The sequence below is a fragment of the Sarcophilus harrisii genome, chromosome 4 (assembly GCF_902635505.1).
Source record: "Sarcophilus harrisii chromosome 4, mSarHar1.11, whole genome shotgun sequence".
Lineage (NCBI taxonomy): Eukaryota > Metazoa > Chordata > Mammalia > Dasyuromorphia > Dasyuridae > Sarcophilus > Sarcophilus harrisii.
In genome coordinates, this window is record NC_045429.1 from 133,711,259 (window position 1) to 133,738,488 (window position 27,230).

At 34.7% G+C, this 27,230-nt stretch overlaps 1 protein-coding gene and 1 long non-coding RNA gene across 7 annotated transcripts in view; one reads left to right on the plus strand and one right to left on the minus strand.

The window, feature by feature from the left end:
- The window catches only part of LOC116419129, a 31,244-nt gene extending 4,875 nt beyond the window's left edge, over positions 1 to 26,369 (plus strand). For both annotated transcript variants that reach the window (XR_004229395.1, XR_004229396.1), the window contains exon 4: positions 26,213 to 26,369. This is a non-coding gene — a long non-coding RNA (uncharacterized LOC116419129). The remainder of the gene's footprint in view (positions 1 to 26,212) is intronic.
- The window catches only part of ZDHHC14 (zinc finger DHHC-type palmitoyltransferase 14), a 321,515-nt gene that overhangs the window by 158,916 nt on the left and 135,369 nt on the right, over positions 1 to 27,230 (minus strand). The gene's annotated exons all lie outside the window — the stretch shown is intronic.

The window sequence follows — 27,230 nt, forward strand, 5'->3', positions numbered from 1 at the left end:
ATAGCCAAGAACTTGAAATTCTGATAAGATTCCAAGACTGCATATTTATTCACTTTTTTTTTCAGGGAACAAATCACTTTCTTGGAATGAAATTAATTGAAGAACGTGACTAAATGAAAAAAAAAATCAAATAACCAGTCTCTACACCACATAGTGACTTTGAAACTTCCAACCTGGTATGATTTTAAAATCATAGCCAAGAATTTTGAAATTCTGATAAGATTCCAAGACTGCATATTTATTTGCATATATTTCATACACACACACACACACACACACACACACACACAAACACAAATATACTCTATATCCTTTCTGGACCATGAATGTCATGAAGGCATGGGTTCTATTGTTTTTATAAAACTATCAATTTTAGGCAGTGTCATGTATATAGCAAATATTTAATAAATATTCATCAAATTAAAGCTTAAATTCCTTAGGGAAAAAAGTGATAAATAAATACCAAGGATTGTTACCCAAATCACTTCCCTACCATTGCTTCCACCCTCCCACCCAAATCTAATTATGTTTCTCAAACCATTTTCATATTGCTTTCTTCCTTACTTGGGACTGAGGAGGAAAACAACAAAACCCAGAACATTTCTGAGATTAAAAATCTTTTCAGTTTACTTTAACCCTCACAGAAAAATTCCTGAGGATTGCCAGCAGTGAAACTAACTGCTACATCATTGTGGTGGGGGGGGGGGAGTCAAGAAGCAAAAGAGTGAATCTTGGTTCTGAGAGAAACCTTGGAAACATCCTTATATGTGTTTGGGGAATATCTGGGAGAAACTTTGTTTATTTACAGATCAGTAGCATAGGTACAGCAGGAGAAGTCAAATCTGGCTGTCCTGATGAAATAGGAAATTGTTACTGCCATGAAATATTTCTTTGATAATTTTAGCTTCTTTTCAACAAGATCAATAGCTATAGCATTTAACAAAGTCTGGGAACTGAATAAAAGGCTTGAGAATCTATTTAAAAAGGGTTTCAAAAAGCAGGTAGAGATTTTTTTCATAATGTTTTTCAGAATACCAATTATTTTTATCTAGATATTACCAAGTATGAGATAGTTCAATGGGACTCAAATTACTCATCAGGGAATGGATAATTAGAGGAATGAACTATGCTAGTCACCCATGTGAATAACTAAAACACTTAACATCTATCTAAGAGTAAAGGACAGTTTTTTATTTTATCACTGACAATTACTTAAAAGCATAGATTTGGAGCTTCACAGGGTTTCAGAGGCTATTTACCTAAATTTCTCAATTAACAAATAGGGAAACTGAGGGTTATGATGACAAATAACTTGTCTAAAGGCACAGAGATAATAAATGGCATAGGCAAGATTTGAACATAGATTTTTTGACTCTCAATTCACAGATCTTTCCACTCTAACGTGTTGCTTAAAATAATAAGTTACTATCCCAAACTGCTATTTCCATATTTTTAGTGCCTGTGAAATTTTGGGAGGTCAACAAAGCAGTCATTATTCTTAATCATTTTGGTTGTGTCTGAACCCATTTGGAGTTTTCTTGGCAAAGACATTGGAATGATTTGACATTTCCTTCTCCATCTCATTTTATAGATGAGGAAACTGAGGTAAACAGGGTTAAGTGACATACCCAGGGAAAAATAGCTAGTAAATATTTACAGCTACATTTGAACTCAGGTCTTGCTGATTCCAGGAGCAATGATCTATTTACTGTGCCACCTCCCTGCCTCAACAAAACAGAGATTCACCTTAGCATAATTACTGAATATGTGACTGATTACATGTTTCCCTTAAAAAAGGTTGCTGAGAAAAATTTTCATTGCAGAATTTCCATCAAATTAGTTTTTGCTCCCCAGGGAAGTGACTAACTCAAAGTCAAAGTTGGTGGTATAATCTGTACAGACCTCTCAAATCCAGTGCTTAATCTAGACATTAAGTATATAAAATAGGATAAAATTTCTCAATATCAATTGTTAAAGGCCATTTTTATCAGGACCAACAACTGCTAAATTTTACATGGCTTTGAATCTGAAAAAATGAATCCAAATTTAGTTTTTAAACTCTAGTATTAGCATTTGTGAAGTACCTTGTAATTATTCTTAATGTAATTTGCCAAATAAATCAGTGGTTATGAAGTTGGAGTGACAAAAGGACAAATGATTTTTAACCCTCATCAGGTCACCTATCCAAATCAGAGGCATTATTACTCCCTTTCCCCAGTCATAGAATCAGGATTAGAAAGAAGCATAAAGGCCTTCAAATTCAACCGGTACTTGAGCATCCCCTCAATTCTGAACACCAATGCACTACTCTCCCCACTTTGACCAACTTTTGACTGTGACAATGTTGGTGCCATTTTTTTTTTATCCTCTTGTGTTATGCTTTTTTTGACCTTAAGTGAAAGAAATTCAAAGAGATAGGCAGGACTAAGTTACAACCTTGTGAGCATTGAAAGGTCACAGAAGTCACTAGTCAAAGGTCTCAGAACTGAGGTCCATACTAGACCTTTCCAGAAGCCAAGATCTGTGTATCCTTGGAACCCTGAGAAGTGAACTATTTTATTCAGCCCAACAGTAGCTTGACACTGAGAAACCATATCTTGTTGTGTTGTGCCACAGTTTCCTTTATTATCCTGCCTCAGTTTCCCCAATTTTCCTCCCTCAGTTTCCCTAAATTGTTCTACCTCAATTCCCTTAATTGTTCTGTCTCAATCCCCCTGGTTGCAACCCTCCTTTCCTGTTCATTAGGACTGAGATAATTAGGGCTGTGGAGCTCTGGCCACTCTGGCATTCCAAAAGAGTCATAAACTGTCAATGTATAATCCCAGATAATGAGGAGTTCAGATATCCTGGCTCCTAAGTCCTCCTAAGTTAACAAGAATTTATATTCCTCACTTCCCATTCTGTCAGAACTGGATTGATGGTCTGTTTCTGGAAATTCCCGAGTTTTCCAGTGTTCGGACTCCACCCCTTTCCCCAATCTTGGAGCCACATATAAAAATCTCACATTTGATGTTGATGCTGAATGCTTTAAGACATCAGCCCTGGGACCAAAATGGATCCTTTAGTCCCAGAAAATCTCTCCCTCTCAGAAATCCAAATAAAATATTAAAAACTCTCTAATCTCTATCTTGCCTAAATTTCTCCGAAATTGCAGTTTGAAGCTACAAAATTAAAAGAACTAGAAGATTTGGATCCCCCAGCAATGATGTTGATGTCAGTCTATACCAAGGGTATGGACATTCTGGATATGATTAGGACAATTATATTCAAAGCTCTATAAGAAGTCCAATAGAAAATTTACATTATATTTAAGATGAATGAACATCTTAAAGACTCTGGGAAATGGATTTCCAGGAACTCTATTACTCTCCTTGCTACATGTATTCTAGAACTGACCCCACTTTCTCTGGGGTACTATATATACTTGTAGGAAAATGTTACAGAATAGGGGATGTTGGGGGGACAGTTTGGATATAGAATGAGAAGACCTAATTTCAAATTCTGCCCTGGACACTTAATAAGTGACTCCTGGGCAAATCACTTAAACCTTCTGTGCCTCTATCTCTCAGAGCTGTTTTGAGGATCAAATGGTATATATCATGTGTGAAGTACTTGGTAAACTTTAAACCTTTATATAAATACTAGTTGCTTTAGTAAATATCACCCTCTCTTTTCCCCACTAAAAACTAATTAAGTCTGACTGACTAATTGATACCAACTGATAATCATTAAAAAAAGCACTTGGGTAGGGGCTTTTGAATTTTAATACTAGAAATACCTCTCCACCTCCAGCATCTCAGGGTTATTCCTAGAGCTCTAATCTGCCAGTGGATTTAAAGAATTGCTACAGGATATGTGCTATATATTTGTACAAAAAGATTGAAGTTAGGATAGTGTTCACAAGTCCAAAGACAGTAGTTGGTTCTTGTTTATTGAGTGACATTGGGTATATTTGGCCAATGTTTTTCCATTTCATTTTATGTCTTATGCAAAATTAATTTAATTTCCTATTTCAATTCTTCTGACTTTACTTAACAAATATTCAGTGTAGCATCTGATCTTGTTTTTGTTTTGTTTTGATTTTTGTTATTTTTAAAAAATAAACAAAAAATCAGAAAAACTGATTACATTTGAGTACCTAACTACCGTGAGGTAGTTATACTTCCAACTGAGGTATATTACTGATCTCAGTAACCCTAGCTTTCCTACCCTTCCCACTAAGGCCAGATTTATCTTCCTAAATGCATATTTATAATGCCTAACTCTTCTTCTCAAATGTCATCAATGTCTTTCAAATAATGTTCAAATTCCTTAGTTCTCTACAATATGACTTCCTTCTTATCAATCAATAAACCTTTATGAAGTACCTACTTTGTGTACTGGGACATAAAGACAAAAATTGAAAGGGTTCCTGACTTTGAGGAGCCTACATTTTAATGGAGGAGACAAAGTGTGTGTGTGTGTATGTGTGTGTGTCTATATACCCACACCCACATATATTCACACACTTATGTATGATAAAGCTGGGCTGGCATCTGGAAAAAATATTTTAATCTGGTCTAAGACACTGTGTAATCTTGGGCAAATCATATAATCTCTTTTTACCTCAGATTCTTCAGCTATAAAACTAGAATAATAATAGCACCTACCTCCCAGATATTCATAAAGATAGTGATAAATTTGTGATATTTATAAAGAGCTTAGAATATACCTGGTACATAGTGGGCTACATAGAAATGCTAGTAATTATTTTTATACATATAAGCACATAAATATATACATGAATATATGTATATTAATTTATAAACAAATGTATTTCTCATTTGTCTACATCATTGCTTCTTCCTGAAATGCCCACTCCCCCTTCCATTTCAATCTATTGATGATACCTTTACTTAGCCTCCAAAATCTATCTCAAGTAACAATACTAGTTCACATTTGCCACCAGATCCACTTCTACTTTTCAGGTCTTCTGATACTTTTTAGAAAATAGGACTTTCTTTAATTTCAGCTAACTTTTACTCTTGAATGGACAATATTCTCCCAAAGATTCTGAACCACAGATCTGGCATGTAATCTTGGAAACACACACCCCTTCCCCATTCAAAAAGAAGCTCTTTAGTAAAAATATGGATGACTTTTGAGACATAACAGCAATGATCTGTGGCAAGCCTGGTAGTGATGGAAAATATAAAATGAGGGAGTAGGTTGTCTCACTGTTTCTCTTTTCTATGTATATTCATGCTCTTAGACTCTTGGTCGGAGTGTGGGTCACACATTCAACAGCTGAGACCATAAAGACCTAACATAGCTCCTGAGGGATCATAAGAAGAGCTAGTATTTATTATATAAGCTGCCCCAAAGTTTTAGTGCAGTTGTAAACTTGTTTTTTTGTTTTTTTGGGGTTTTTTTTTTGCTGAGGCAATTGGGGTTAAGTGACTTTCCCAGGGTCACACACCTAGGAAGTGTTAAGTGTCTGAGGTCATATTTGAACTCAGATCCTCCTGACTTCAGGGCTGGTGCTCTATCCACTGAGCCCCCATATGGTAACTTATTTGCTCTCCACAAACTCTGAGATATAAATGTTTTTATTAATCGAATTTGGCAGATGAGGAAATTTGAGTAACAGAGAGTTTAAGTGACTTTTCCGGGATCAATACAGTCAGTAAATGTCTCAGGCAGAACTGGAATTCAGGTGTTTCTGACTCCAAATTTCATTCCTTATCCATCTAGGTACTTCTTACCTCTTAAAGGCACCTAATCTGTTCATCTATCCTTGATACAATGTATAATTTGTATATTGGATGTATAAAAGCACTTTTGCATATTTTTATATTAATTTTCCTCAAGACCATTTTTTCTTAACATTAGTTATCCATCAAAATTTTCTCCCAGACAATTTGTATTTTATATTTAAATGTGTTTGCTCTACAGTTATGGAGATCTGTGTAAGTAAAAGTAAGAAGGATGATTTTTTGTGGAAAAAGAATGGGTGGATTTGGAAACAGGAAAAAAGTATGAAATTATACTATTGTCTGTAGATCCCAGTTCTAGTTCCTAGCGGGATTTGTGAAGCAGCTTTCTTAACAATAGATTCCTTAAAAGTAGGTGCTTAATAAACATGTGAAGCAGTTAACAATTCAGCGCTTAATAAACTGTTGAATGAAGGAAGCAATGAATTAATAGATGATTTTGAACAAGTCTTGGGGCCACTTTTGCTAAAGAAAACAATTCTCCCCGGAGATCCTGCATGCATATCTAAAGAAGGGCAATACACTCACTGAGCTTAGGGGGAAATTTTTTGAGGGTAGTTCTTTAATGCTGAAATACAGCCGTGCTCACAATTGAGTAGGGGAGTGTGATGAGAATAAAAAAGAAGATCATGAAAGAGAGAAAAACTGCAGGTGGGTGGTCTTTGTTCCATCAGCCCTCCCACACATGAGAGAACCTAAAACACCGGGAAAACAAACAAAGCTTGCAAAGTAATCCAGTGAATTCGAGGAAGCCTGGCTCCTCCATACCACACCCCCATCCACCCCCACCCTTGACTTCTATGTACATAGAGGCGGCTTACCACAGAGTGAGTTAGGAAGCACGCATGTGTTTCCTCCCAACCCCTTTCTTTCTCTGTGGCCCAACTAAGCTTCAGTTAACTCGGTTGGGGTTCGATGAATAACACAAGTAGGGACTGGAACAAAGAAACAACATTAAAAAAAAATCTACCCTGTAGGTAAAAACATTATCCTCTGGATAAAAAAAGAAAAGAAAGTCCATCTCTATGTGTGAAGAGGTGATGATAGCAGGTCTCCTTTGAGGATTAGTGCCAGAGGCTGGAGAATGATCTAGCATATTTCAACCCTTTTATCCAGGTTGGAACAAACTTGGTGGTGAGTCGGATGAAGATGCCTTTTTTTTTTTATACCCTTTTTGTCAATGCAAGCCAAGTGAGTTTTATGTTATTAAGTATGAAAAACAGAGTTCTGATTAACTGTGAGATTTTAGAGAAGCTATGAGTTGAGATGTTTTTTAACCTTTAGATACTGTGCTGGTTTAAAAAAGTCCTGTGTTGTTTAAGAAAGCATTTAAAAAGATGCAAAAGGTTACCTTACACCAAAATAACTTTTCTTAACATAGATTTATTTTTTTCCACTAATTGGAGAAAGAGACACTTCATGGTATTGGTATGAAGTATCTTGGTTTGGAAGTCACTTGTTTTGAGTTCAGCTCCCAGCTCTGAAATTTCCTACCTCAGTTTCCTCAGTTGTAAAATAAGGAGACTGAACGAGATTATCTTTAAAGTTATTCAGACTCTAACTATGACTATAATTCAATTCTACAAATATTTATTAAATACCTACAATGTTGCAGGAAGTGAGGATACAAAAATTTTAACAATTCTGTTCTCAAAGAACTTACATTATACTCTGTGTGTGTGGTGTGAAAGACAAGAGACACACAAGCAAAAAGAGAAAACTAAGGGGGCAGTTAATGGTTAGAGCACCAGCCCTGAAGTCAGGAGGAGGACCTGAGTTCAAATCTAGCCTCAGACAGATAACACTTCCTAGCTTTGTGATCCTGAGCAAGTCACTTAACCCCAGTTGCAGAGAGAGAGAGAGAGAGAGAGAGAGAGAGAAAGAAAGCTAATAGAATATCTGCATAGAAATAATTACTAAATAATTATCCAAGTTATTTCATGGGGAGGGGGTACTAATTACTGGGGGCCTTCAGGAAATAATAATGATAATTATTATATTTATGTAGTGCTTTAAAATTTACAAAGCATTTTGCAAATATTTCATTTTATCTTCACAACTGAGAGGTAGATGCTATTATTATGCCCACTTTGCAAATAACAAAACTGAGGCAGAAGTTAATTAATTTGCCCCATGGAGATTTGATTTCTGGATTTGAACTCAGATTTTCCTGACCTTGTTTCCATTACTTTATCTAATACATTTAGCTGTCTCTAATATATCTTATAGAAGATGGTACATGAGCATTGAAGTGACCCAGATATTCTAGGAGGTGGAAATGAGAAGGGAGAACATGACAGGCTCCATACAAAAACATGGGTAAGGGAAACAGCTGGTAGTAGTTTGGCTGGAGCATAGAATATGTGAGAAGAAACAATGAAATATCAGCCTAGGATAGGGATTAGGGAGTCAGACAGAAATAGATTGTGAAGAGTTGAGAGACAGAGGAATCTGTATGGCATGCGGGGGTAGAGGTGATATGGTTGGATCCATGCTTCAGAAATATCAATTTAGAAACTATATGGAGGATGGAATGGAGAAAGAATAAACTTGAGGCAGAGAGATACTGCAACAGGTCAGTGTGAGGGGAGAGATGGGGATCGACAATAGAGATATGACTGTAGAATAAAGACTTGGCAAGTAATTGCATGTGAAGAATGAGTCAGAGTTGAATGACTATAAAAGAAAACTGAAGTGACTGGAAGAATGATGATGCTCTGAAATTGAAAGGGAAGTTAGAAGGATGTTTTTTGGTGGAAAAAGATAATCAGTTCTCTTTTGTACACAGTTTGAGATGCTTATGAGACAACCAAGGAGAGATGTCTAATAGACACTTGGTGAAAATATGAAGCACCCTACTGTACTATTTTGTTTGGCAGAAAGGCTTCCACTATTGCTTCCCATACCTTTGGACAGGAAAAAGGAAAACAAAAGTGGTGAACACCTGGTAATAGTAGGCATAATATGAGCTTCCTTTGGCATTCACCTGTGTTGGACAAGACATTCCTTAATATAGTGAACTGACAAGTTTTTATATCGTGGATAGTGAGAAAAATCATGCAAATATCAAACTGGTAGAGGAAACTAATTAAATCTAATTTTCCTTTTGAGGCCTTACTAATTTCTGATAAATGAGGGGTTTTTTAAAGCATTTTAAATAATGGTTTGTAGAATGTAAAATTCATTTTGGCTATAGAGTCAAATACTAGTTAAAAAAGAAAATTGAAATATTCTGATATAGAGTCATCAAAGTTTAGGCATGGAAAAGACTTTGGAAGGCAGAAAAATGAAATGACTTGCTTGATGTCTGATAGATAAGAGAAAATACAAGTAAACCTTAGACTTGCAGTCAATTGCTCCTTTTCTTATATTGGTTTTATCATAGTAAATAATATGAATTTCCCAATAATTACTGGATCATAGGGCTATAAGGTTTACAAATGCAAGGGACCTTTCAAAGCTAGATAGTCCAAACCTTCATCTTATAGATGTGTAAACTAAGGTCCAGAGTAGCTAAATGAATTATCACAGAGGCAATAATGGATTGAGCCAGAATGTATTCATTAAAATATGAATTTTAATGCATGGCACTGAGTAAGCTATTAATAAATACCTGTTTGACTCTTTAAGGGATTAGGCAGAGGAAATGGAATTATGTAAATGTTAAAATGGCCCAAAATTTGATAGAAACAACTGGATAGAAACCAACATATTAATAACAGATATGGTAATATAGTGTTCCAAAGGTTGTATTGTAGTCCTAAGCATAGTAAAAATATAATATGACTTTTTGGGACACACTATATAGTAGAATTTTTAGAAACAACTGAGGTATCCTAGGATTGACCTCACATTTGAAACAATAAGATTCCTACCATGGTCACTGTTATAATATGTTTTATACAACAACATTAATGACAACTTCTGAAATTACTAGTGTCCTTTTGTAGAACTGATACCACAAAGAGAAAGAGAATATGTTAATGTGTCAGTTTTGGTTCCATCTTGTGTAGTGCATTAAGCTATTAAAAGTCTGTGCTTAATGGTAAGAACCAATGAATAAACAGGTTCCTTCTTATATGGTCCATTTTTTAAAAAATATACACATAAATTTTGAATAACGATCACCATCAATGAATATATACAATTTATTCTAGAATAATGTTCTAACAATATTCATAAATATGTAGTCTTAAAAATAGACTGAATTTAAATTTTTGTTTTTTTGAATTTTGTTGCAGATGGTAAGATTAAGAGATAAGATAATGCTACCATCTCTTAATAATGATCACCACATTTATAAAATGATTTCAAGTTTGTAGAGGGTTTTTTTTTTTACCTTCAATTCCCAGGCATCTTGATAAATAGTTGACAGTGAGGTTTGGAGGGGAGAAAGGATATATAAATGATAAATTTCAAAGCTTAATTTGTATTATTGACATTTTCTTTATAATTTTCTAAAATCTAGAGAATAAGAAAAATAAATAAATCAAATGCAGATTTATAGAATTTGCCAATATGTAAAGTAAATATCCCTTTCTACTACCTCACACTGCTCTGAACTTCAAGTCTTTTGTTTGAAATGTGAATCCCCTTAATGGGAAAGAAGAATTTTGTACATCATTATTATGAAGCTCTTGGAGTAGAATTATTAAAAAAAATTCATTGTAGTTACAATCCAAGCATCTCTTTAGTGTAAAAAATACTTTTTTTTGTATCAACATCAAGTAGAATCTTTGTTGGGAGCTGAAGAAATCTCACTCCCACTAGAAAAAAAGGAACTGACCAAATTAAGACAAGGGTTCAAAATTAAGGATTGGAGAAGATGAAGTGGATAAAGGGGCATCTCCTTCCTTCTTGAAATTCTTTGTCCTTTTAACTCTTTGATTCTTTATCATCATAATTCTACTCCAAGAGCTTCTTTTCAGTCTTATTTGATGGCTTTCCTTTTCCCCTCCCTCCTAATGGCATAAGTCTGTATCCCCATGGTTTAGATAATGCTATGGTCTTTTCCCTAATACACCACAGTGTGTTTGATCCAGTGGAAACTAACTCAGCTGTTAAATTTTCGGTGTGTTCCTGTCAGATTGGCTAAGATGACAGGAAAAAATAATGATGATTGTTGGAGGGGATGTGGGAAAACTGGGACATTGATTCATTGTTGGTGGAGTTGTGAACGAATCCAACCATTTTGGAGAGTAGTTTGGAACTATGCTCAAAAGTTATCAAACTGTGCATACCTTTGATCCAGCAGTGTTACTACTGGGATTATATCCCAAAGAGATTATAAAGAAGGAAAGGGACCTGTATGTGCACGAATGTTTGTGGCAGCCCTTTTGTAGTGGCTAGAAACTGGAAACTGAATGGATGTCCATCAGTTGGAGAATGGCTGAATAAATTGTGGTATATGAAAATTATGGAATATTACTGTTCTGTAAGAAATGACCAACAGGATGATTTCAGAAAGGGCTGAGAGACTTACACTAACTGATGCTGAGTGAAATGAGCAGGACCAGGAGATCATTATATACTTCAACAACAATACTAGATGATGACCAGTTCTGATGGATCAGGCCATCCTCAGCAACGAGATCAACCAAATCATTTCTAATGGAGCAGTAATGAACTGAACCAGCTATGCCCAGAGAAAGAATTCTGGGAGATGACTAAAAACCATTACATTAAATTCCCAATCCCTATATTTATGCACACCTGCATCTTTGATTTCCTTCACAAGCTAATTGTACAATAATTCAGAGTCTGATTCTTTTTGTACAGCAAAATAATGTTTTGGTCATGTATACTTATTGTGTATCTAAGTTATATTTTAATATATTTAACATCTACTGGTCATCCTGCCATTTAGGGAGGTGGGGGGTAAGAGGTGAAAAATTGGAACAAGAGGTTTGGCAATTGTTAATGCTGTAAAGTTACCCATGTATATATCCTGTAAATAAAAGGCTATTAAATTAAAAAAAAAAAAAAAAAAAGAAGCTGAGAGGGGAAAAAAAAAAAAGATACTTCTTACTACAATAAAATGGTTCCTATTCATAAAAAAAAAAATTTCGGTGTGTTCATTTTTACTTTAAATATTGTCAAATGCTATAAATCTGGAGAACAATTTGGAATTATGCCCAAAGGCCTATAAAACTGTGCATGACTCTTGAACTTAAAGTGCCTTTACTGAGTCAGTATCCCAAAGAGATCATAAAAGAAGAAAAAGGACCCACATGTGCAAACATGTTTATAGCAGCCCTTTTTTAATTATAGCTTTTTATTTAAAGATATATGCATGGGTAATTTTTCATCATTGACAATTGCAAAACCTTTTGTTCCAATTTTTCCCTTCCTTCCCCCATCCCCTCCCCCAGATGGCAGGTAGACCAATACATGCTAAATATGTTAAAGTATATGTTGAATACAATATATGTATACACGTCCATAAAGTTATTTTGCTAGCAGCCCTTTTTGTAGTTGCAAGGAACTGGAAACAGTGGATGCCCATAATTTAAAGAATGGTTGAATAAACTTTAGTATATGAATGTAATAGAATGTTATTTTACTTTAAGAAATGATGAGCAGGCTGATTTCAGAAAAGCTTAGAAAAACTTACATGAATTAATGCTGAGTGAAGTGAGCAGAACCAAGGGAACGCTGTATACAGTAACAATAAGATTATGTGATGATCAACTGTGATGGATTTGGCCCTTTTCAACCAGGCAGTGATTCAAGCCAATTCCAATAGATTTGTGATAGAAACTGTCATCTTCATCCAGAGAGAGAAAACTCTGGAGACTGAATGTGGATCAAAGCATAGTATTTTCAATTTTGGGGGGTTGTTGTAGTTTGCTTGTTTTTTTTTTTCTTTCTCATATTTTTTTCTCTTTTGATATGATTTTTCTTGCATGTGTTTAGAAGAATTACATATGTTTACCCTATATCAGATTGCTTGCTGTCTTAATAGGTAGAGGAGAGGGAGAGAGGGAGAAAAATTTGGAACACAAAAGTTTTGCAAAGGTAACCGTTGAAAACTATTTTTGCATGTCTTTGGAAAAATAAAATACTCTTGGGGAAAAAAAGAAGCTTACAATCTAATGGGTGGAGACAACATGCAAAGAAATGTATACAAACAAGCTATATCCATTTGTGCATAAACATATGATTCCATATTATACACATACACAAATTCAAATTTACTTGTGATTTCAGCTATTTTGGAGTTCCTTCCAATCCCATCCACACCTGCTCATCCTATACTGTGCCACTAACAGGATGGGCACTTATGGGACGAAAAAGCAATCTGTACTAGCAAAAAATGACTCAATTGATGAAATCATGATCTTTTGAGGAACATGCACATTAGAACGGCAGGCTTTTTTTTTTTTTTTTAACAAACTGAACCCATCTTCCATATTTCACAGAATCAAAGAACTTTAGAATTAGTAGATGTTACCTAATCATTTTATGAGAGGAAACTGAGGCTGCACCTCTGGTGGCCCTGCTCCATAACAAAGACTTTTCAGTATCTTATTTGCCATCAATAACACCCAAGCTTTCTCCAGTCAGCAAGGAAGAGCTGTTTAAATAGCAAACACCACACTGGCTTGCATAAACAAGGACCTAGCACACTAAGTCTTGTGAAGAAATAATTCCATTGTAGTCAGCACTGGTTAGATGACTGAAATGATAGCTTAAAATACAGACCTTTGACTCAAATCTACACTTTATATTTTAAAAGAAATATGACTGGGGTTTGGAGGACAACTAAAAAGGTTTTCCATCAGCTGAATACCAAACACTCAAAGGAGGTTAAGATGATACAAGAAAGTACTCATTCAAACGAAACTTGGTTATTACAGAGTCAAATGGAATAGAGGCAGCTAGATGGTACAGTGGATAGAGTAGTAGAATTTGACAGAGAAGCTGTCCAAATCAGCTTTAGTAGAGAAGATCATTTCCTAAGAGTTCCTTTGATTACTGAAATCATTTTTAGTTTAAATTTTTTTTTATTCGACACCAAGTCCTTGGGCAGAAACATAATGCCTGATTTAACAGTACTTTATTATATTATTCATATATTATGCTATTATATTATACTTAATATTTTACCATATTATAATACACATAATAATTTGTTACTATAACACATATGATGTGTTGTATACTTATTAATTATAATATATAATAAAATGATATATTATTCATATTCACACATACTTATTCATATTCACACATACTTATACACATATATATCTGTATATAAATGATGTTCTTGGGAACCTATTGTAATAAAGATTCTTTGTAACTCCTTTGTCTAACAGAATACCTTGTAGAAAATTTTTGTTTTTTGAGGGATAGGAGAGAAAATATTACATACATCTTGGGCTAAATAAAAATAGGAAAAGGAACATTATCTTGGGGCAGAACCGATTCCTCTGGGGGGATCAATTTTTTGTTTTATTTTAATCCCTGAAAACCAGCTAAGAGAATTTCTGGAAACTGGTTACTTGAAAATAGGCCCATGATGGTGATCAACCTACAAAACATTAAAATATCAGGTGGCCAGGCTTAGTGCAGATGGATATTTCATCAGATGAAAAATGGCATTAAAAGACTAAGATATGAGGGAATCTTATTCTCTCTAAGTAAGATGAAAGAGCTTGGTTTAGTGAGCTGATCTTGAAAAATAGCCAGGAAAAAGTAAAGAAAGCAGATTTCAGAAAAGAATTGTAAGTTAGGCATTTTCTTCATTTATGTTACAATTTTTTTTCCCTCTACAAGGAAAATTACAAGTTTGGGCTACATTCTCAATAATGCTATCCCTCCTTACCCCCTATCTAGAGGGGTACATGGGTTTTCCTGTCCAACCACTTTATTTAACACTTTAAGATTGGCAAATATCTCATTTTATCCTTACAACAATCCTGGAAAGCAGATATAATGATTTCTGTTCTATAGCTATAGAAACTGAGGCAGATAGAGTTTAAGTGACTTAATTAGTGAATTAATTAGTGAATATATGAGGCTGGATTTGAATCCATGTATTCCTGACTCTAAGACTAATTCTCTATCCACCATTCATAGCTAAAACCAATTACATATCATAAAAGCAAAGTGCAGATATGTAATTTTATTCAATTACATTCAATAAATATTAAGTATTTACTGTGAACCAGGGATTGTATAAGGTATTAAGTATGCAAAGATGAAAAAACTCCCCACATATTAGTGATTCTTGAGAAATTTAACAAATGGGGGGAGGGCAGGGAAAGGATTATATCATATATACAAATTACTACAAGGTAGTATGTGATAGGTCAAAGTGATAAGGTCCTGAATGGTGGTTGTGGTGGGTAAAGAGGAACTGAAGAATTGACAAAAATTATTCTCTGCCCCAGCAGGTAGGAAGAAGACTCAGATAACTGAGATCAGTTTAGTTCCCTGGTCCTATCTCACTGGAGGTAATCCAGTCAGAAATCCAAGTTATATCAAATTCTGAAGCTAAATTCTCCCTATAAGTCAATTTATAGTCCATGCCATAGTCACTAACCTCCTCTGAGTTTGTCCACCAAAACTGCCTTGTGGTGTCTTTCCCCTTCCCCTTCTCCCATGCCACGTGGTATCTCCCCTAACTCCATTATGCTTCCCAACCCCACTTCTCCTCCTTACAGATAAGTAACTCTTTTAAGGTGCTAAATAAATCCCTTTCAGGATTTAGCCTGCCAAACAAGGGCATGCTCCAACCTCATAGGACTCCTTTTCTACTGGGTAATTGTGAGTTCCGCTGAGGAACTTGTCTTTCATATGCTCTCCCATTTTATTTCATATTTACCATTCCCAGTGTGTTGTATCCCTTCATTTTATCTGTAGCCTGTTCCCCTAAATAAATCGACCTTTTGACAAAAAGAATGGCCATTGGGAATTCTCCACGTGACGAAACTCCAATTTTTGGTGCCTGCCATCATTTGGTCCCAAACCCCACATCATAGTTCATATCAAAAGGAGAAATCCAAAGTTGAGTTGTGAGGATGAATCAGAGACAGCTTCAAGTAGGAGGTGGAATATCAGGTCAGCCTTGAAGAAAGAGATTTTTGAGTGATGAGAAGGGAATAGGTTCCAGAGGTGGGTGGAGATGTACAAAAATGTTTAGAAATGGAAAAAGGTGGGAAGAGATCTGTGAATGGCTACTAGTTTAGTCTGGATGGAATATATATAACTAGGATAATAAAATTATATCCTAAATCTTATAAACTAAGCATAATAATAGTGTACACATTAATGAGGCAAAGGACTCCAATATATTTTTTTATAGTACAAAAATGTACTCTATTTACTCTATCATAAATTTGACCAATACAAAATTAACTTGTCCACAACAAGTGGGAAAGGAGATAAAATCTGGAAAACCAAAGTTTCTTAAAAATAGCTATTTGGTAAAATTTGAAGAGTTGAGTTGTTTTTTTCTTTAGATACATTTTCTTGTCTCAGAAAGAAGCACTCAAAACCATGCCATTGACCTTAGAACTGCATTCAAAAGTTTGGATCACCTTTTTTTTTTTTTTAAATAAAGTAATAATAACCAATGTAGCATCTAAATATTTGAAGACCTCACTGTGGTCTTCTGTTGTGACTATTTGCACGACTTGAATGGAGGGAGGCAGGAGGAACTTGTGAATTCTGGTCATTTCCTCCTTTTTCCCACCCTTATCCATCATCCCATAAATCATATACTGACATTTCTTACATTCCTCTTTAACTTTTGTACTATTTAAATTCTCGTGTTTATGCACACATGAAAATTCCATGGTAACAATGTTTTTTTTTAATGGCTTTTGATGTGAAATTTTTGTCAAGATCTTTTTGAAAATCTAAAAACATGACATCTACTGACTCTGTTTTTGTCCACATATTTATTTAGCTCTTCAAAGAACCCAGAAAGATTAGACAATCATTATTTTTCCTAGCAGTAATCATGTTGCTCCCCTCCTCCCAATAGTCTATATGTTATTAAGCATGCTTACTAATTCCGACCTATTTTTTTTGAAGAATCTGTCTCTCCCTCCAATTCTCATCAAATCCTCAATTACCCCAAAGCTTGTTGCAAGGTGTGTTTTGTGTCTGCTTTATGTCTTATATATACCTATATGTGGGACTTGTCTCATTTATTAGACAGTAAGCTTCCTAAGTACAGGGGATGTTTTGATTTTTTTTTTCTTTGTATTGCCAAAGCTTAGTATCTAGTAAGTCTTATGCAATGAATATTTACTGATTGCCCAAGACCTGAAAAGAGACCCAGAAAGAAATGATGATTATGGAATTTTTACATGGAGGCGTTTCCCCAAATAAGCTATGTACCCTGAATGTTGTCTAGAAGCTCAAAATATTCTCATTCTCAACTTCTCTCTTTCCCTCAGTCCCTCTTTGCTTTTCTCTTTCTCTCCCTTCCTTCTCCCCACCCCCACATCTAACCCACCCACATAGCAGGAAGTCGTCTCAATTAAAGATCAGTCTGTGGAGTTCTAGCCTGTACCACAGGATGTCTGTGGGTAAAGCAGGGGTTCCCATGGGCTGATGATTTTGAGAAAGAGTACATAAGGAGAAGTGGTTAGGCAGAATATAAAATTTTTCAATAACTGAACAATAAATTAGATTTTCAGGAGTAGTGTGACAGTTCCTTCTTGCAATCATTCAAAATGGCTGGAATTACTCAATTAATCTAGACTATGTTTATCTACTTCCAAGAGCCTTAATTCTTGTCAATGCTAAGCAGTGGAACTAGTGGAGGGATCAGAGTTTTTAATAGAAAAACACTGTGATGTGAGTACAGGACTTTGTTTTTTGGTTCTAATGTTAATTATGTGATTTTGGGCAAGTCACTCTCCTGTCTTTGATTTCCCAAATCTGAAAAATCAAGGAGTTGAATTAGATGATTTATCAGGTCCCTTTAATTTCTGAAATCCTATGATTCCATGATCACTCTTATTCTACATTTTCTCTATAGTTGGATAACATAAACAACTCAGTACATTTTCCCTTGCGTATATGCTAATAGTGCTGCTGTGTATATATTCATTTAGTCAAATATTTGTTAAGCATCTACTGTCTGTAAAAGTTGTACAAAATTAGATAAGACACAGTTCCTATATTATGGAATTTACAATCTCACAAAAAAGATATAGTTGGGGGATGAGACACAAACACAAGTCACTATAATATAAAATATTCCATAAGTTCATTAGAGAACTTATATGATAAATTGTGTGAATTTTTGAATGAATGAAAATTTCAAATCATGTGTAGTTAAAAGGAAATTCCCCACTCCTTTCCCCTTTGTGATTCAATTCAACCCTAAAAAACTAAGTTTTTTTTTTAAATCACAAACAATATGCGTGAAATATTTTTCTTTTGAAAGTAAAACAAACTATTAAAGCATTTTCTTAAAGAAAAAGAATAAGAGAACCTTAGCAATCTAAATCATGTAATGATATCTGATCCTATTGAAAAAATCAGACTCCTTATGAAGTAAACTATAATCTCTCCTATTCACAGAATCCATCTATGCTACAATAAAACACTGAATTTGATTCTGGAGTAAAGCAAATACCAAGTGTGATTCTGCCCTATCTCTTCCAAAATGAAATGAAAATCACATGGGAGTTACAGAAATTGCAATTCTACTCTTAAAACTTTGTGCTTACATCTGTAACAATGAGAAAACAAGATACAGGTTTTAGTATTAAAGCTGAAATTTAGATGCTCAGAAATGCCATATATCATGTCCATTTGAAAGTATTTTTTTCCTCCCTTCAAAGAGATTTTTTGGGTGTAAATTACAAATCTTATTACATGCTACATCTTAGAAGCAAAAGAAAAAAGTTCTAGAGCTACAATAGATACAGTGTTGGCCAAGTTCTCAGAGCAGTGCTCTTTTATTAAAAAAAAAAAAAAAAAAAAAAAAGGACCAACAAATGGATCTGATAAAAATACTGGAATATCATTGCTTTAATCATGATCTTGGAATTTACACATTATCATTCTGGTTTCCTAAACAACATCAAAACTCACTTAATAGTAGAAACAAACACAGGTAAGCCAAATGTAAGGTGGTGGTAGTAAAGAATAGGAAGAAAGGAGAAGGTTACCATCAACAGACTTGAAGGAAGGGAAGAATAAAAAACAAAAGAACAAAATGACAGGAAATTTAAAAGTGTGTTCAATGAACACTGAGTATAGTGCCTAAAAGAAAAAGATAATTTCATGGTGCCAAAACTGAACAGAGAACATTCAAATCATTTGCTTTATACATCCTTTTTATAATTTAACATCATAATCATGTACTAGAATTATCACAGAGTATAAGAAATGATGAAAACTGAACCTATTTCCAATCATGCTTAAAAATGAACTTAGTAACAAATCTAAGATATTGAAGCTTTTTCCTGGAAATGTTAATTTACTTTTTCTAATGACAGACTATTTGCTTGTGGGTTGGTGAGGTTGCCAAAAAAAGGTCTGAAAAAGGTGAAACAAAGCAAGCCAAGTCTTGATTCTAATTTTCACCAAGACTTAAAAACATTTAGAGTTTTAGTTTCACATTTTGAGTTCCTGAAAGTCTTTTATTTCCTTTAGAGTTCTCAAGCTTCACAGAAAAGTAATTTTACTGACCATGGGCAAAATTAACATTTGGAAATGTTCATGTTGTCCTTCATACTGTCCACATGGAATTCAGTTGTCTGCTCTATCTCTGGGTAACTCTGGCTTTGGAAAAAGAGTAGATAAATTGTTTCCCAAATCAATTTCTTCTTAAGGGTTTCCTAAAGGAGCTCCTATGGTATGAATTCTTCCCCTATATCTAGACCTGTTGGTTTCCTAAATGTAGACTAAGAAATGCAAACAAATTCCCAGATAACATATTCCACGGTAAAATTGTAAGCAGGTGGTTGGTTGCTCAGCTGCTCAAGATGATCCAAGCAGTAAAAAAAATAGCACCTATAAATGTAACACTGGAGCCTTCATATAGTGCCAATAGAATGTGTGCCACCTTAGAATGAACAGTAACTAAGCTCCTTTGAACAGGGTCCAAACACAGATTTTCTTATATCACAATCAGCTCAAAAGGAATGTCTCTCTAATTGAGGGGTATATACCTATTAGATACTAGGAAAACTAGAAAAACATTTCCTTTGGCCCTAGGTTGTTCAACATTTTTATCAATGACTGATGATGGTACAGGTGCAAGATTTATCAAGTTTACAGATGGCATAAACCTCACGGAAAAAACTAGCACCTCAAATGAGAAAATAAGCATCCAAAAAGAACTCAACATACTAGAATGATAAGCCAGATCTAATAAGATTGATTTTAATAGTGATAAATGTTAGTCTTATACTTTGGCTTAAAAAATTACAAATAGAGGATGGGAGAGCCATGAGTAGACAACATTTTGTGTGAAAATTTTCTGGAGGTTATAGTGGACTATAGACTCAAAAAATCAATGGGGTGTCATGACATTTAAAATTTTTCATGCAACAAATGTATTAAGTGAAGTATAATGTCTAGAACAAGGGAAATAGTAACCTTAGCAAACTCTGCCCTGACCTCTAGAGTCTGTGTTCAGTCCCAGGTGCTGCACTTGAAGATGAACAATGATAAGCTAGCATATTTCAGAGAAGGAAAACCAGAACGATGGACATCAAGTTCATCTCACATGAACATTGGTTGAAAAAACTTGGAATGCTTAGCCTGAAGAAAAAGAGATTTAGGGAAAATATTATGGCTACCTCAAAGTAGCTGAAGGGTTTGCATGTAGAAAAAGGGATGACTGTCTGTTTGGCAGAAGCTACAGAGAAATGAATTTAAGCCTGATATCAATAAGGAAAAACTTTCTAACCATTAGAGCTATCCAAAAGCTCATTGGGATGCCTTGGGAGATACTGCATTCTTCTTCACTGAAATGTTCAGGGAGAGAATGAGTAAATGATTGAATATCCTGCAGAAGAAATTCCTGTTCAGATAAAAGTTGGATTAGACCAAGGATTCTTATCCTTTTTTGCCTGTGTCATAGAGTGTGAAAAGCTATGGAGCCCTTCTCAGAACATTTGAAGTGAAGAAGATGCTGCATTATACTAACATATTTTTAAAAATAAAGATATCTTTTTTCCCATTCAAGATCATTGATTCTTGAGGGATCAAACTCCAAATGAAGAGTCTCCATCATAGATGATCTCTGATTTTCTTTCCAACTCTGAGATTCTGATATTAAATAATTTGTTCCTCAACGGAAGTTTATTTAAAAGGTTATCATAAGCTGGAAACACAAAAGAATTGAGAACTGAATAGTATGTCTCCTTCTTTAATCCTTAAAAAGTTTTCTCAACTGAACATACCTTCTAACTACTAGGGAAAAACATACTCAAGCTCACTTCTCCTTTTCTTAATCTGTTACTAACCCCAAGAATCAAATTAATGTGAAGCTTTTAGGACCAAATGTGTATCATAAAAGAGAGTTACATTTTTAAAAGCCATTGATCTCCAAGGAAATTAAATGTGGATAAAAATCAAAGTTAGCCTTAACTGAAAAATATCATTTAATGTGAAGAAATTTGGCCAACCTCCTTGCACTGAAATCACTTCTATTGTGTTTACTCAATTATGTTACTGCAAATTCTAAATAAGTATGATTATGAGGAAGCAAAGGCATTTTAAGAGAAATATGGAAATTGTTCTAGTGTTATAACATTCAAAAAAGCTGAGAGTTCTCTCCTTACACATGATATAAAAAATTGCTAAGGTGCTATAGGTGTTAAGGTATAAATAATTGATTCTACTACTTCCAAATTTCCTTTATAAATTTAGATCTACCTCCCATTCTCCTTAATTTGGAGGAATACTTTAATTTATATTAAACCCTTACCTGCCCACAGTCTTATTGTTGTTCATTTGTTCAGTCCTACCAAACTCTACATGACCGAATAGACTTCTGTCTTTGCAAAGATACTGCAATGATTTGCCATTTCCTTCTCCAGTGTAAACCCATTTTGCAGATGAAGAACTGAGAAAAATAGGAATTAAATGATTTGCCCAGAGTTATACAGCTAGAAAGGTCTGAGTCTGGATTTGAAATCACATCTTCCTGACTCCCAAGTCTGGTCCTTTATCTACTGTACCATCCAAATCTTATTTTCCCTACACATTTCTGTTCCTTAGTTCCTTCCCCTTTTTCCAAGAACTTCTTTGATCTTGCTTTTCCCTGTTCACCTACAATGATCTTCCACAATTCCAAGGACATAGTAGATACAACACAAGTCCAAATTCATTTACTTTACTTTCACCATACTTTATAACCCATTTTCAAATTATTCTTCAATAATCCAATTCAATAAGCATCTGAGAAGTATCTACTAATGCAAATGGATCTTCTCTCTATCCTCCAAATTCCATTCATTTCTTCTCAATTTCTGATCTTCGCTCTTATTGCCATTCTCGATCTCTGGAATGATTTTCCTCATTACCTCTACTTACTTAACTTTTGCCCAATCTCGAAGACCTAATGCATTTTCTACCTCCTCACTAAAGACTTCTCCAATGACTCTAGCCAACATTGATCTATCCTTCTCCTGGTCTCTTCAGAATTCTTCAATAATCATACTTTAGACTTATTGATCAAGCCAAATCTTCCAATGCATTTTCATAAACTTTAGTTCATTTGACTCACAATTGTGTGAAGAAAGTGGATTTTTAGGATAAAGTGGAATTTAAAGGACAGGAAGTAAAATGCAAAGAAAGGAAGTGACCTGGCAAAGCTATTTAATTAGATGATAAGCTTTTAAGAGCAAAGCCTTCCCTATATTTAGATTCCCAGAGCCTACTTCAGTGCCTAGTTCAGGTAGAGCAGGCACCCAGTAACATAGATTGTAACTGTAGTGGTGCACCTGGAATTAGAATCTAGTTATTCAAAGAGGCCCAGGATTTTCTTTAACAGTTAATTTATTCTTTAATTATCTCATCTGCATTTTGCTTCCTTGACCTTATCATCAGACCCTAGATCAGTGGTTCTCAAAGTATGGTCTGGAGAATCCTGGGGTCTCTGAAACCCTTTTAGAGGGTCTACAAATTCAAAAATAGTTTTTATTTCCAATATGGTAAATGTCTATAAATATAATCCAGATAAACACAAACGCTTTGGAGAGATCCTCAATAATTTTTAATAGGATAAAGATACTGAAAACAAAAGTTTGAGAACCACTGCCCTAGAGGATAAAAGATCATGGTTTAGATTTCCTTTGTGCCTCCCATAGTGCTTAGCACTATTATCATGTATAGTATTAAACTATAAATACTTGCTGACGGATGTTTCTCTTCCTTCACCTCATATTCTCAATCTCTATCAAATCTCTCTTTCTAGTCATTATCTCTCACCCTACTCCTATATTTCTAATTACAAAGGACAGCCTCATTTAGGCATGACATCAAAACCTAAAACATAAGAATACAAATTCATTATTTTTCTAAATAGGCAGCCCTCTAGCCAGCTTCTATATCACTGCCATCATTCTCAGAACTAGAAGGCAAATCTCAAAACCTTGGGACCATCAGGTTCAATCTCCCCCATCCCAAAAATTGATCAGTTCTTCCTCTTTTTTCTGTATTGTCTTTCAGTTTCATCTCTGTCTATCACTCTTAACCATTACATATTTCACTGGGATAAATGTAGCAGTCTCATAGACTGTCTTCTGCTTCTATTCTCTATTAATCTTAATCTTCCATCTCAAGGCTGATAAAACAATGCTACTCAATTTTCATCATGTTATTAACTCTCTACTGTCCCAAAAGCAACTGCTACTTTTCCAACCAGATCCCTCCAACACAATAAAAGATGACTTCAAGTCATTCTGCAGATATTTCTTTCACATCTGTTCATTCTCAGTCATCTCAGAGCCCTTGTTTCCCTTTCTACACCAAAATGTTTTGTTTATCTCTGTATTCACAGATAGAGTGAGTAAGAAGGGAAAAAATGAAATAGTCAAGGAAATCAATCTGCTTCTACAACCTGGGGGCAGACAATTATGCAAAGGGGACTGAAGAATGTCTAAGGCAGAACAGAAGAGTTTTCTCACATAACTGTTCCAATACTATATTAAGTGATTTGTCCAGGATCTCACAACTAGTGTCTGAGACTGGGTTTGAACTAGAGTCCAGGGACAATACTTTCTCTATCCATCATTTTACTAAGTTGCCCCAAAGCTAAAATTTTCTAAATGTTTAGTTATTTCTAGTAAAAATAACCAAAACAAACACATATCAAGAAATGAACAAACCAACAATAGAACTTTTTAAATCCAGAATACCATTTGGTTAAGTTCAAAGTACTTTATGAGCCCATATTTGTACCTACGACTCAACACAAGAAAGTATCAAAGGGCTGGATACCATTCAGCCACTCAAATATTGAAAATGTTCCTGGTCAATATTAATGTTCCTAAAGCACCCATACAATCTTGCTATTCTTTTCTGCCTGAGAACCTTCAATGGTTTCCTGTTTTCTGACTAATGAAGTCCACAATCTTTGGTCTGTAACTCAAAATCTTCCACACCCTGGCCTCAACCTAGCTTTTTAGTATTATTTTCCATAAGCCCCTTATTGATGCTCTAGCCAAACTGGACTACTCATTATTCTCTGAATTATTCTTCACACAATCCCACCTTTATGTCTTTAATTATACCTTTCTTCTGTTTATAATACCATTTCCATCTATGTAAACTTTACTGATCTTTCCAAGATGTCTTGACAAGCAGAATGGAGTAGTGGATAAAATACTGTATTTGGCATTAGGAAGAGCTGGGTTCAAAACTCCCCTCATTTATGTACTTGTTATGTGACCCTGGGCAAATCACTTAATATTTTTGTGCCTCAGTTTTCTTAACTATAAAATGGGTGATTGGATTTGAGATCTTTGCCAACATCTTTCATCCTTTATTGATCCTTCTCTGATTAGCCCAGCCAGAAATGACTTATCTCACTTGTGATCTCCCTTCATAATTTATTTATACAATTCTTAGGACACAACCAAAACACAAAGCAATATGTAGTATCTGTGTCTATGTCTTCTCAAATTATAAGCTTTGTTTCTTAGAGAAACTATTTTTGTCTACTCTATTCATGTTGTCCCCAAATTATATTTGAGTTCATAATAAATATATGCCCCATTAAACACTATGGAGCAGGAAAAGTAAACAATTTATATTAATTTCATTTAATAGATGGAACAAAAACAATCTAGACAGGTTTGAAATAAGGTTATGAAAGTCGTCTTCCACCACTTCTCCAGAAGTAATTCAACATTTCCAATTGGAGCTGATTCCAATGCTTCAAACATTAAAACTTGAAGTGTCTTTTCATACCTTGGTAGTCCACAAAATTAGATCACAAACATTAAAGTCTCTGGGTATTCAGAAAAAGAACTCTGGGAGATGACTAAAAACCATTACATTGAATTCCCAGTCCCTATATTTATGCACACCTGCATCTTTGATTTCCTTCACAAGCTAATTGTACAATAATTCAGAGTCTGATTCTTTTTGTACAGCAAAATAATGTTTTGGTCATGTATACTTATTGTGTATCTAAGTTATATTTTAATATATTTAACATCTACTGGTCATCCTGCCATCTAGGGGAGGGGGTGGGGGGGGGTAAGAGGTGAAAAATTGGAACAAGAGGTTTGGCAATTGTTAATGCTGTAAAGTTACCCATGTATATATCCTGTAAATTAAAGGCTATTAAATGAATAAAAAAAAAAAAAAAAAAAGTCTCTGGGTATTAGTGTTTTCTAAACACATTTTAAATGAACAAAAAAATCAACCTAAGGAGACTTTATTTGGCAATCATGGCAAACACAATTCTAAGGATAAATTGGGGAATTTATGTTGAATTAGCTTATTAGTGGAGGAAATAATCATAATCACAATAATAGTTGGCAATAGTGAGGGATTTAAAGTTTCAAAAGCACTTTGCATATATTTTCTTATTTGATCCTCACAGCTCTGCTAAGTTAAATACTATATGAAGGAAGGAAAATACAGCCAGTATAAGAAATCATTCTCCAGGAATCTATTGCTCTCCAGGAATCACATATCAATTGGTTTGAATGTTGGTATTACTTAATTTGAGCTTTGCATTCAGGATTTTATATTCAATTTGTAAAATGTATCTTGGACCTTGAGGCTTGAACATGCAACTTAACTTTTTTCGCCTGCATAATTAGCATTAAAAAAAAGCTTTATTTTACATTTCCTGAATGAAATAGAGGAATTTGTACTGAACAGATAGTTTTTAAAGGAACAGATTTGCTGTGACAGGTTGTAGTCTTCCAGGAATATCAGCAAGTCCACACTGACATGAACCTTTCCTTTTGGCTCTCTACTATGACCTGATGCTGCGATGTGCTTTTTCTTTGTAGCTTGATAAGCCTACAGAATCCACTTGTCCCAAAGGACAGAGGCAGAAGAAGAGAGCTGGTAAGAAGAGATCAAGGAAGTGTCACATAGGAAAGGCTGGCTCAAAATCTGTTTCCCTTTTGCCATTGTGTCAAAAATTCCAAAGCAACATCCAACACGGAAAACTCACTTTCAAAAGAATTCAATGGAAATGTGAACTTGAGAAAAAAACAGATTTTTGTTTTTATCCCTCCCTTAAAGAATGTTGATTTGATTTTTATCATTTGTATTTTATATGGGGGTGAGAAATAAAACCTATAAAGAACTTTTACTTGAATGTGAAATGGTAGTTTCTGGAAGGAGAGAGAGCAGATACCCATAGTATCTCAGAAGATAAATTCAGGTGCTTTGCTCATAGCTTTAAAGATGGAAGGGGCTTTAGAGTTCATCCATGTTTCATGAGAAAGGACCCTTCTGCTGTGAAGCCAGAGTTCTGGATGTCAGCCACATTTCTGATACCTTCTTATATACCACAGCAGGGAAAAAAATTATAAACATCAGTGATCTCTTGATTATCCTTTAAATTTCACCAATATGAATCTCACCCTTTCCTGACCTGCCCAGGATAAATGTAGAACTTTCCAGTCACCCAAATTTCAAGATTTCACTTGAAAAAAAATTACAGATTGAACCAAGATGATCAAAGTATCACACATGAGGGGCAGAGGTGTGCTACAGCCAGATGGCACCAGCTGAGGATTGGTTATTAAATTTTCAGTATGAGCATTTAAAACTGCACAAATCCTACAAATTAGGCTTTGTCTTATTGATCATCTAGGCCAGTGGTTCTCAAACTTTTGTTTTCAGCATCTTTAACCTATTAAAAATTATTGAGGATCTCTCCAAAGCATTTTTATTTATCTGGATTATATTTATAGACATTTCCCATATTGGAAATAAAAACTATTTTTTAATTTGTAGACCTTCTAAAAGGGTTTCAGAGATCCCCAGGATTCTCTAGACCATACTTTGAGAACCACT